Source organism: Danio rerio, chromosome 19, assembly GCF_052040795.2.
Source record: "Danio rerio strain M-AB ecotype USA chromosome 19, GRCz13ab, whole genome shotgun sequence".
NCBI classification, from domain to species: domain Eukaryota; kingdom Metazoa; phylum Chordata; class Actinopteri; order Cypriniformes; family Danionidae; genus Danio; species Danio rerio.
In genome coordinates this window covers 42,226,487-42,237,371 of record NC_141039.2, presented here as the reverse complement: position 1 = coordinate 42,237,371, position 10,885 = coordinate 42,226,487, and positions in this window count along the sequence as shown.

Genomic DNA, 10,885 nt, shown 5'->3' with positions numbered 1-10,885 from the left:
TGAACTTTCTCTTTAAATACAAAATTATCAGTCATTCTATAATACGTATTTAACCACAACTGTTAACAGTAAAGTTGTATGCTGTAACCGTGAGCCATAAAGTCACATCCCCCTCACATGCATCCCCCCTGCCGAAAAACTAAAAAGGTCTTGCTTTAGCACCTCCCGCTCAGTGTTGTCAAAGCTCCTCGCTGTTTTATGCACACATTACCATACCTTTGATCACACCACCGCCACCTCCTCTCTAACGTACCTGCTTTTCCCCCCAATAACCTAACCCTAGTCAGCAGTTAACAATGTTCATTTAACAATTACTTTAGATGGAATAAAAAATAAGGGGGTCTTTGATGTGGTAATGCAGGGAGCGCCGGGACCTCTGCTCTCTCGTTTCTCTTGATGAGCGAATGAGGATTGTAAGCGCTGACAGTGGGCTGGAACTCGGTGCAAAAGTAAGCAGCGTTCAGTCACCGCAAACACAAATCTGCATCCCTGAAGGCCATGAAAGAGTTCCTCCATCTCTTCCCGATGCCTGCCCTCCTTTGCCCCTGGAGGGGTTGAGATTGTCTTGTCACATTGCTTTCCTTTCTTTTGTCTTCCCATCCTGCAGCTCGGCGGGTATGTGGAGTAATTATTTACCACTCATTAATTTCAAAGGAAATGATGTGTGCCGTCATCTCGGTGTTGTCACTGTCGGCGAGGAGGTTGTACGGCAGGCCGGAGCGGAGATGCTGTAATTATGGATCCTCCCCTGCGGTGGTGCTGAAGAGCAAGACTGATGGAGGATCATTACTCACAGCGCTGCCGGGGAGCTCGAATCACATCCGGTGAGAAATGAGCTTCAAACACCTGAGAGGAGCTCGATATTTGGTGAAAAAGAGGGAGAGGTAAATACAGAAGCTAGAACTCCAAGCCTTTCAGTCGCATTTAGGACTAAAAACACATGGACGCGAATGGTGAAATGTGTTCATGAGCACCGGTGGGTCTTTAATGCCCCTTTTAACAAGATAGAAAATTACAAGATAGAAAATAAACTCATAAGTCAGAGTGTGTACAGTTGAAGTCAGAATTATGAGCCCCCTTTAGATTTTTTTCTTCTTTTTAAAATATTTCCCAAACGATTTTTAACAGAGCAAGGAAATTTTCACAGTATGCCTGATATTTTTTTCTGCTGGAAAAAGTCTTATTTGTTTTACTTCGGCTAGAATAAAAAGTTATTAATTTTTAAAAAAACATTTTTGGGATAAATTATTAGCCCCTTTAAGCTATTTTTTTCGATAGTCTACAAACCATCGTTTTACAATAACTTGCCTAATTACCCTAACCTGCCTAGTTCACCCAATTAACCTAGTTAAGCCTTTAAGTTTAAGCTGCATAGAAGTGTCTTGAAAAATATCAAGTAAAATATTATTTACTGTCATCTTGGCAAAGATAAAATAAATCAGTTATTAGAAATAAGTTTTTAAAACAATTATGCTTAGAAATGTGCTGAAACAATCTTCCCTCCATTAAACTGTAATTGAGGAAAAAAATAAACAGGGGCGCAAATAATTCAGGGGGGCTAATAAATCTGACTTCAACTGTATGTGAAGTTACAGATCAAAATACCACACAAATTATGTTTTATAACTCTCTCAAACTGCCCCTTTTAGGCTTTGATCCTAATAATGCCATTTTGGTGACTGCCACTTTAAATTCAAATGAGATTGTGCTCTTTCCAAAAGGGGGTAGAGGTACAAGCGCCTATCCATCATCAGCATAGTGGCAGATTAAAAACTGGATAAACATTACCTCTGAAAAAGCTGCAAACATCAAAACAAGGGGCTCAAAAAATGAGCACTAGTGTTCATTTAATTCATTTTCTTGTCAGCATAGTCCCTTTATTAATCTGGGGTCGCCACAGAGGAATTAACCAGCAACTTATCCAGCACATTTTTACGCAGTGGAGGCCCTTAAAGCCGCAACCCATCTCTGGGAAACATTCACACACACTCATACACTACGGACAATTTAGCCTACCCAGTTCACCTGTACCTGATGAAGATTTTTATTTACTAAAGCTATATGAAGACACATTTAATTGGGTGAGTGGAGGGCCCTATGAATCTGCCATTATATGTCTTTAAAAACAGGTGATAGGGTAAGGCAAGGTGGTCATAAAAGAGCACGAGAGAGGACTTGGGGATGCAATGAGGACCATCTGTGTCAGAAAAGCATGAAATGTATTCAACATATGTTGAAACTGTCATGTATATTTGAAAAGGCACATACTGTATGGAAGAGACGAGTCCAGTTTAGATGTTTGAATCATAGATACTAGTCATAATTACCAAATGTGAACTGTATGTATAAAAACAGTAATGAATACATTAGATATTTACATTATAAAAGCCAACAAGAAGAGGGGTCGTAAAGGAGTAGGAGCTGGGAGAGGCCTGTTGGACCAGTAAACAGCTGTGAAAACACAAAGGTGGGAGGAAGCAAGCATAAAGGGTATAGCAAACTTGAGGGACATTAGATTGTCCTGGAGTGGGACTAGGGATGGGTCTGCTTATGGACGTCTCTGCTTTTTTGGAAAATATTCCAGTAAAGTATATTCTTCTGATATTCATAACGCCCAGTCTGAGTTTGATTCATTAAGAGAAAAGCCGAAAACCCCTACATATCGCATGTCTTTGGACTGTGGGGGAAACTAGAGCACCCGGAGGAAACCCACGTGAACGCAGGGAGAACATACAAACTCCACACAGAAACGCCAACTGAGCCACGATCGAACCTAGCGACCCAGCAACCTTCTTGCTGTGAGGCGACAGCACTACCTACTGCGCCACTGCATCGCCCTAGTGTACATTTGAGCATCATAAAACTGGACATTAATAATGCCTTAAACACTGACGTTATCTTTGGCAGGTATGGCACGAAAACTATATTCAAAGTAGTTTTTGCATAATAGGCCCCATTTAAAGGAAATGCAGCATGCTCATATTAATATTGAATAACTATAGAGTAAAATGGCATCCGTTATTCATCTCTGAAAAATGATTAGTTTCCTAATATTTTGGCCACACTTTATTTTAAGGTACATTTCTTGCTATTAAATCATAAACAATAAGCTCAATAAACCTAATTGTTGCTTATTAATAGTAAGGCACTTGTTGGGTTTAGGTATTGTATAGAATTAGGGATGTAGAATAAAATCAAGTATGTACTTTATAAGTACTAAAAAAACACCCAATATCTTGAAGGTCCTGTGAAGTGCTTTGAAATATGCATTTTTATACAATGTTTGAAGTAATCTTAACCAAAACATGAAGAGAGGGTGGGTCATATTGTAGCTCCTCCTCTTCATAAAAACAGCCTATAGTGCTTATTTTTATCACCACTCTGCCAGTGAGAGAGATTGAAATCAAGCGCATTAAATAAAAAGTGTCTTGAAGGGGCGGGGCATGTTAGACACTAGACACTTTACATGTTTATATCAGTTTTATATCTTCTAAATGCGAATTATGTCACTGTTTTGGTGTGTGCTAGTTTATAGATATCCTAAAAACTAACAATACTAATACTAGCATCTAAAAAACTTGATTTTAATTTCATGGGACTTCAAGTAATAAGTGACAAATTATTAGTGAGAGTTAGTCCAAAGTCAAAGACTTTATAGAAATAACTGGACAAAGTTATAGCTTGCCGATTTTCTCTAGAAAAAAAAAAAACAGTACCTGAAGGTGTGCCATGGTGCAATCTACTAAGTCAACAGTGCACAACAGAGCAAAGCAGCTTCTGCATAGCGACAGAGTAAATCCTGTGATATCGCTGAAAATAAAACAGGGGAACAACTTTATTATCATAACCCTTTAACACATACAATCACAGCAGTTTGATCAGTCTGGTTTGGTCCCTAGAGCTGTGTGATTATAACATTCAGTGCTTCATTGATCAGCTGCTAAATTCAAATCTGCTGTCTCTCAAACACTGTGTAGGTTACTACAACGTTTACACCATTCTTCTCCTAGTTAAACGCTTACCTCTTTTCACATACTTTAGAAGAAGCTGATGAATTGATGTGTTGTAAATCCAGCAGCTGTAATATCCTCTGCAGTGCATGGGTCTGCGCTATGTCTTCATAAACCAAATGTGTGGCCATGGAAATATAAATGTGATGCTCTTCTAAATAACTATATTCTAGACATAATGTGTGAACCAAGCCACTGTCTTTTGGATAGTTAGGGTAGATATCGGGCCAATAGAGTAGATTGTTTTGTTTTATTTATTTTCATTTATTTAAGTCTCATCTCTCCAACCCTCCCATCTATCTGTTCAAGCATAATCTGTCCCATTTGTTGTCTGTAAATTTCAAAATATTGTAAATATTTATTATTCTTTCTATATACATATTTTTGCAGTTATTATCTTCACCTTTGTTATTATCATCTTTGTTAATGAACTCACTTTATTGCATTTAGTAAATCTTGGTATTTTGTCCCTCACTTATTGATATTGTGTGTTTGCTTATGTGTTTCACCCAAAATTAATGTTACTCTCCTTCCCCCTGACTCACCATCTTTAAAACTAACATTAAAAAATATTATTAAAAGATTAACTTATGTATGTGAAAATCTGTCAAAATGAAAGGAAATGACAAATTAAAAATGACTCGAGTTCTTGGATGTATCTACTGAAATATACTGTATACATACAAATCCTGCTGTGTACATAAGTGATAAATACAGTACAACGAAGTAAACCTAGCAATACTTTTGTATCCAAATCAATTAAATCAGCTTGTGAATGTCTCCTTGTGTCTCTTTATTAAAGAAAGAGCGTGTTATTTAATACATTTTGATTGCACTGTTAAGTTTTAGTGCGCTCATAAATTAGAAAAGAAATGTTCAGCTTTTCAGAGTAAGCCTGAAGCTCTTGAAAGGTGATGGTAAATCAAACTCCGCTTCATACGCCGTGTAAATCAGGTGAGAACCCTTTGTAATATTCGATTTCGCAACAAACTGCGTTACATGATTCCTTGTTCCTTGAGTTTTAATTACAGTATGTTCATTAATTAGGCTCATTTGGCACCTCAATTATGCTTTTTAATGCACTGACCTAAATCGGAGGCTAAACACATTTCGCTGTCATTGAAAACAATAGCCCTGCTGATCTTTGAGTAATTATAGGGACAATGCTAATTAATCTCTCACGGTCAGTCGATCCTGTAATGACTGAGAGACCTATATCCTCTTGACAGGTCATTTATTATAAAATCATATTCAGCGTTAAACTCATTTATGTAGTGTTTGGTGAAATAGTATGTGCATCCTCATTATTAAAGGATAAATGGCTCATAACAGATGCTTCATATATGAATCAGGGGTAACCAGACACATACGAAAGCCATTTTCAGCATTTTTTTGGGGGTGAACTGTTGCTTTAAGGCATATTATTTCTGATTCTGAACCAAACAGAAAATTACAAACTTTGATTTAAAGCAAAAAAGTATACGACATGTCCATTTTTAAGAGGAAGAACAACAACCATAATTGATGATATATATATTCAGTCACAGGCCACTTTATTAGGTACACCTGTCCAACTGCTTGTTAACACAAATTTCTAATTAGCCAATCACATGCACACAGCCAAACTCAATGCTTTCAGACATGTAGACATGCTCAAGATGATCTGCTGCAGTTCAAACTGAGCATCAGAATGAGGAAGAAAGGTGATGTAAGTGACTTTGAACGTGGCGTAGTTGTTGGTGCCAAACAGGCTGCTCTGAGTATTTTAGAAACTGCTGATCTACTGGGATTTTCTAGCACAACCATCTCTAGGGTTTATAGAAATGGTCAGAAAAAAAGAAAATATCCAGTGAGTGAATGTTCTGTGGGTACAAATGCCTTTTTGATGCCAGAGGTCAGAGAAGAATGGACAGACCGGTTCGAGCTGATAAAAAGACAACAGTAACTCAAATAACCACTCGCTATAACCGAGGTAGAAGAGCATCTCTGTGAACACAGAAAACGTCCAATCTTGAGGCATATGCAGCAGAAGACCACACCTGGTGCCACTCCTGTCAGCTTAGAACAAAAAACTAAGGCTACGATTGGCACAGGGTCACCAAAATTGGACAAAAGAAGATTGGAGAAACGTTACCTGGTCTGATCAGTCTTGATGTCTGCTGCAACATTTAAATGGTAGGATCAGAATTTGGTGTCAACAACATAAAAGCATGGATCCATCCTGCCTTTTATCAACGGTTTAGGCTAGTGCTCTTGGTGTAATGGTGTGGGGGATGTTTTCTTGGCCCATTTTGGACCCATTAGTACCAATTGAGGATCATGTCAACGCCACAGCCTACCTGCATATTGTTGCTTACCATGTTCAACCCTTTATTCCATAACCCATGTATAACCCCTTAACCACAGTGTACCCGTGTTCGCATGGCTACTTCCAGCAGAATAATGCATGCAGAATGTCATAAAACGTGAATCATCTGACCTGGTTTCTTGAACAAGACAATGAGTTCACTGTACTCAAATGGCCACCACAGTCATCAGATCTCAATCCAATAGAGCACCTGTTGGGATGTGGTGAAACAGGAGATTCACATCATGGATGTGCAGCTGACAAATCTATCGTGTCAATATGGACCAAAATCTCTGAGGAATATTTCCAGTACCTTGTTGAATCTTTGCCACAAAGGATTAAGGCAGTTCTAAGGGCAAAAGGGGTCCAACCTGGTATCACGGTGTACCTAATAAAGTGGCCGATGAGTAAATAAATCACATTTAACTGACTAACAATGTCTTTAACAGTTTATCAATAATTACATGAAATCAATTTCTCTGTAGAAAAGGAAACTACGTTTTACACCCGGAAGCCAATTATTGGGCTGTATTGTAAAATATAAAGTCACATTGTGTCTAAATTGACTGAAAGAGTGTTGTGATTATGAGAAAAGTCAATCAAGAACTACATTGTAGTTTTATGAAGCGGAAACAGGCTTTCAAAATTTTTATTTAAATGCCAAGATGTAAATATTTCAAGCATGTTGCTTTATTAAGTATAAATGAAAAGACCAAAAGCTTGGCCAGTCGCAACAGGACAATAGATGGTCTATGGCTACCTACCTATACACTAAAACCATATAGCATATAAATAACCTCAGTGTATCCTGTGGTGGCTGTGTGGGAGTTAGTATGGAGGAGTGACGGATTATAAGTTTCTTACAGTGTTGGAGATTCAGAGATAATAATAAAGACAGTAGAACGCAGAAGGCTTCAGTTTGTCTATAATTAAGTAGAGTGCTGTGCTCTCTGACTTCTCCCAGCTGAATCCCACAGCATCACAATCACTTATGAAAAATGTTTTCATTTTGACAGTAGCCTTTGAATAATTTGCCAGTATGCATAGAATATAAACTCAAAATGTTCACCCTAAATACTGCATATAACTTGAATCGCCCTTTTCTGTTGAACCTATGGAGAATGGCTAAGGATGTAACAGGCACATGCAATGATTGATTTTGAGAGATAAATGTGCATTGGAATACTGAATTAAACAAAGAATCAAAAAAGCAGATGCAATTTGTTGGCCTCTAACACCTCTGGAGAGGTTTATATGTTCTGTCACTTTGCGTATTGATGAAAGCATTGCTCAGAAAAGCCACTAACAAGGAACTGAATGGCATTATATGATAGTATATTAAGGTAAAACTTTGCAGTTATGACGACTGTGTTGTAAAATTAACTCAGCAACAGATTTTCCATTATTGAATCGCAGAGGGGACATTAGTTTGGTCTGAAAGCAAACCATTTACCCTTAGAAATGAAAACAACATGGAGGAGAAATTGTATTAGTATGTAAAAGTGGTAGGTCTTCAGCTGAATAGTAACAGTAGTAACTATCAGTTTTTCTAATCAAATACTAACATTGCACATTAAATTGAGACATCTGACAAAAGTAAATATGTTTATAATATTAAAGTCTTGAAGAGAATGTGTTTTTGTACTGTAGATTTCCTCAGAAAGTAACATTTTAAGTTACATTTTAATTTATCATGAATAAATAATGTCTATGGGACATACAGTCAAGTAACATAACTGATGCTGGATCACATGATGCTTGTGATATAATAGCGAATGTTGTATATCTAAATTAGGTAGTTAGCCAAAATCACCCCTTTACCCTCATACACTATTCCCTAGATGCATTGAAATGTATTTTAAAATAAAATACAAAATACTTCAGTTTAATGTGTATCAAAATAAACTACAAAATACAGCAGCCACAAATGTATCAAAATAAACTACAGTACTTTTGTATTTTGAAAATACTACTAAATACTTTTACAAAGGGGCATGACATTTCTTTGCAAACCTTCTATTAATAGGCCTATCGGATCAATTCCTTCACCATTAAACTGGCTAAGTGGAGTAAACAATGTTTGACAGCAACAGCTTTTCTCTGAGCAAGTTTAAGTCAGCTTCTCTGTCAACCCATTCACTTTTACTAAACAAAAATGTACCTTGTGTTTCTCTTTGATCTTAGTAAAGATTTTGTGCAAATTTTATACTGAAAGTATTGTCTTGAAGAGCCCTTTAATCACTGTAAAAAGCATTTAATGCAGATAAGTTGGAGTTGGAATATTATACTATATCTGAAAATTGCCAACATCTCTTAAATGTGTTATATTTCAAAATTTTTGCTATTGAAATATTTAATACTTTATGTAAAATCACGTTTTTTGAAAACTACAAAAATTTCTAGTTTTAGTCATTGCTATTTTTTTTTACAATTTTACTCTTCAATACACAATATAAAACATACTGTACTGTACATGAACTGTATACACATTGAAAATCATAAATGTAACTACAATGTTATAACAATGTAATTGGCATGTTTTTACATTGTCATTACATTTTGACTTTTAAGTAATAAGATTGTAAATACATTGTTATAACACTGTAAAACACCTTGATTAGTGTAATAACAATGTAAGCCCAATGTTGTTACGTTATTACAATGGATGTAGTGTTACAACAATGTAGTTACAATTTTATTACATAGTAATCATATATGATTATATGTAATTACAATGTAGTGATATAGTAATTACAATGTAGCGACACAGTAATTGCACACAAGATAAGTTTGTATATCAATGTAACTACAATGTTCTTACATCCAAAACAAAAGTTTGTAATTACATATTACATGTTTACTGTGAATGTGTATAACTATAACACAAATACTGTAAATGAAATATACAAAAACGAATTCACAATACTATCATAGTTGTAATTACAATGTTTTAACAAAGTAAATATAATGTTAATACACTGTAATGACATTATGATTACTATGTAATAGCATTGTAAATACATGCTATAACACAGTAATAACACTTCAATAACAATGTAATAACAATGTAAGTACTTTGTTATTACACTGTTATAGCAAAGCAATTATAATGTTAATTACAATACATAATGTATTGACAATGTAAGGTACTGCATGTATTTACGTATAAATACACAAACATTTAAGGTTATATATATTATCTTGGATGTAAATACAACCTAGAAGCAATGTAATTACACATGTACTGTGCATACTTGAGAATATAACTAAATACACACTGTACATGAAATAAACACGTTTGTAAATCTTGGATGTAATTACAACGTAATTAGTGTTATTACCATGTAACGACATAGTAATTACAACCTAAGTAAAAGTTTGTAATTACATATTACATGTGTACTGTGTATTTGTGTTTAACTATAACACAAATACTGTATGTGAAATATACAAAAACCCATTTACGCTATCATAAAAGTTATTACAATGTTATAACAATGTAATTATAATGTTATTACATTGTCATTACATTATGACTACTATGTAACAACATTTTAATTACCTTATTATTAATGTGTTATTAAAGTGTTATAGCAATGTAATTACAATGTTATTACAAAGTAATCATACTGTAATTACATATGTTCTGTGTATATTTGCGTATAATACACAAATATTGTATATGTATTATACAACAATATAGTAATATAGTAACAAGTTCATAAATATGATCTTGGATGTGATAATGTAGTGACAGTAATTAAGTTTGTAATTATATGTGTGCTGTGTATATTTACGTATACAACTGTACTATATAACTGCAGTGTAATTACAATGTAACGATACAGTAATTGCGCACAAGCTAAATGTTTGTAATTACATATTTCATCGCTGATGTAAATACGTTAGGACTGTGCAATTAATCGAAAATCCGATTTCGATTTTGGCTTCAAACGATTATGAAAAAGCATTAATCGAGATAACGATTATTGCATCATATACCGCCCCCTTTTCAGCTGTTGCTCCTAAAAGCGCGGCACGCACACACAGCCAGAAGCATGCGGCCGGTAAGCATTCGGTCTCATTCGCACACTGAAGCTGGAATTATACTTGCACCTGGCACCGCATTGCGCACCTCCGCAGACCGCGCGCGCACCTCGCGAAACGGATGAGGCGCAGGCATCTAAAGTCATCTTAATGTGAGCGCTTTAATTGTCAAATAGGTGCCAAAACGCAGTGTTTAGTTATTATTCATAACAACCCTCATTTGTGTAATAAACAAACAAGTTACGAGTTAAGGATCAAAAGACACGTGAAAGAGAAACCATTAAAGAGACAGTGTGCGATGTTGTTTTTATCATTAATCAAAGAAAATGAGAAAATCCCTCTGCTCTTGACTGAAGGATTTTTGTAGCTAAAGTTTTATTCTTACAGTGAAGATGTTTAAAGCAGTTTGTTTCATATTTTTATTCTATTGTATTTATTTCTCTTTCCTTTGCAGCATGGAAAATACTCTATGTATACATTA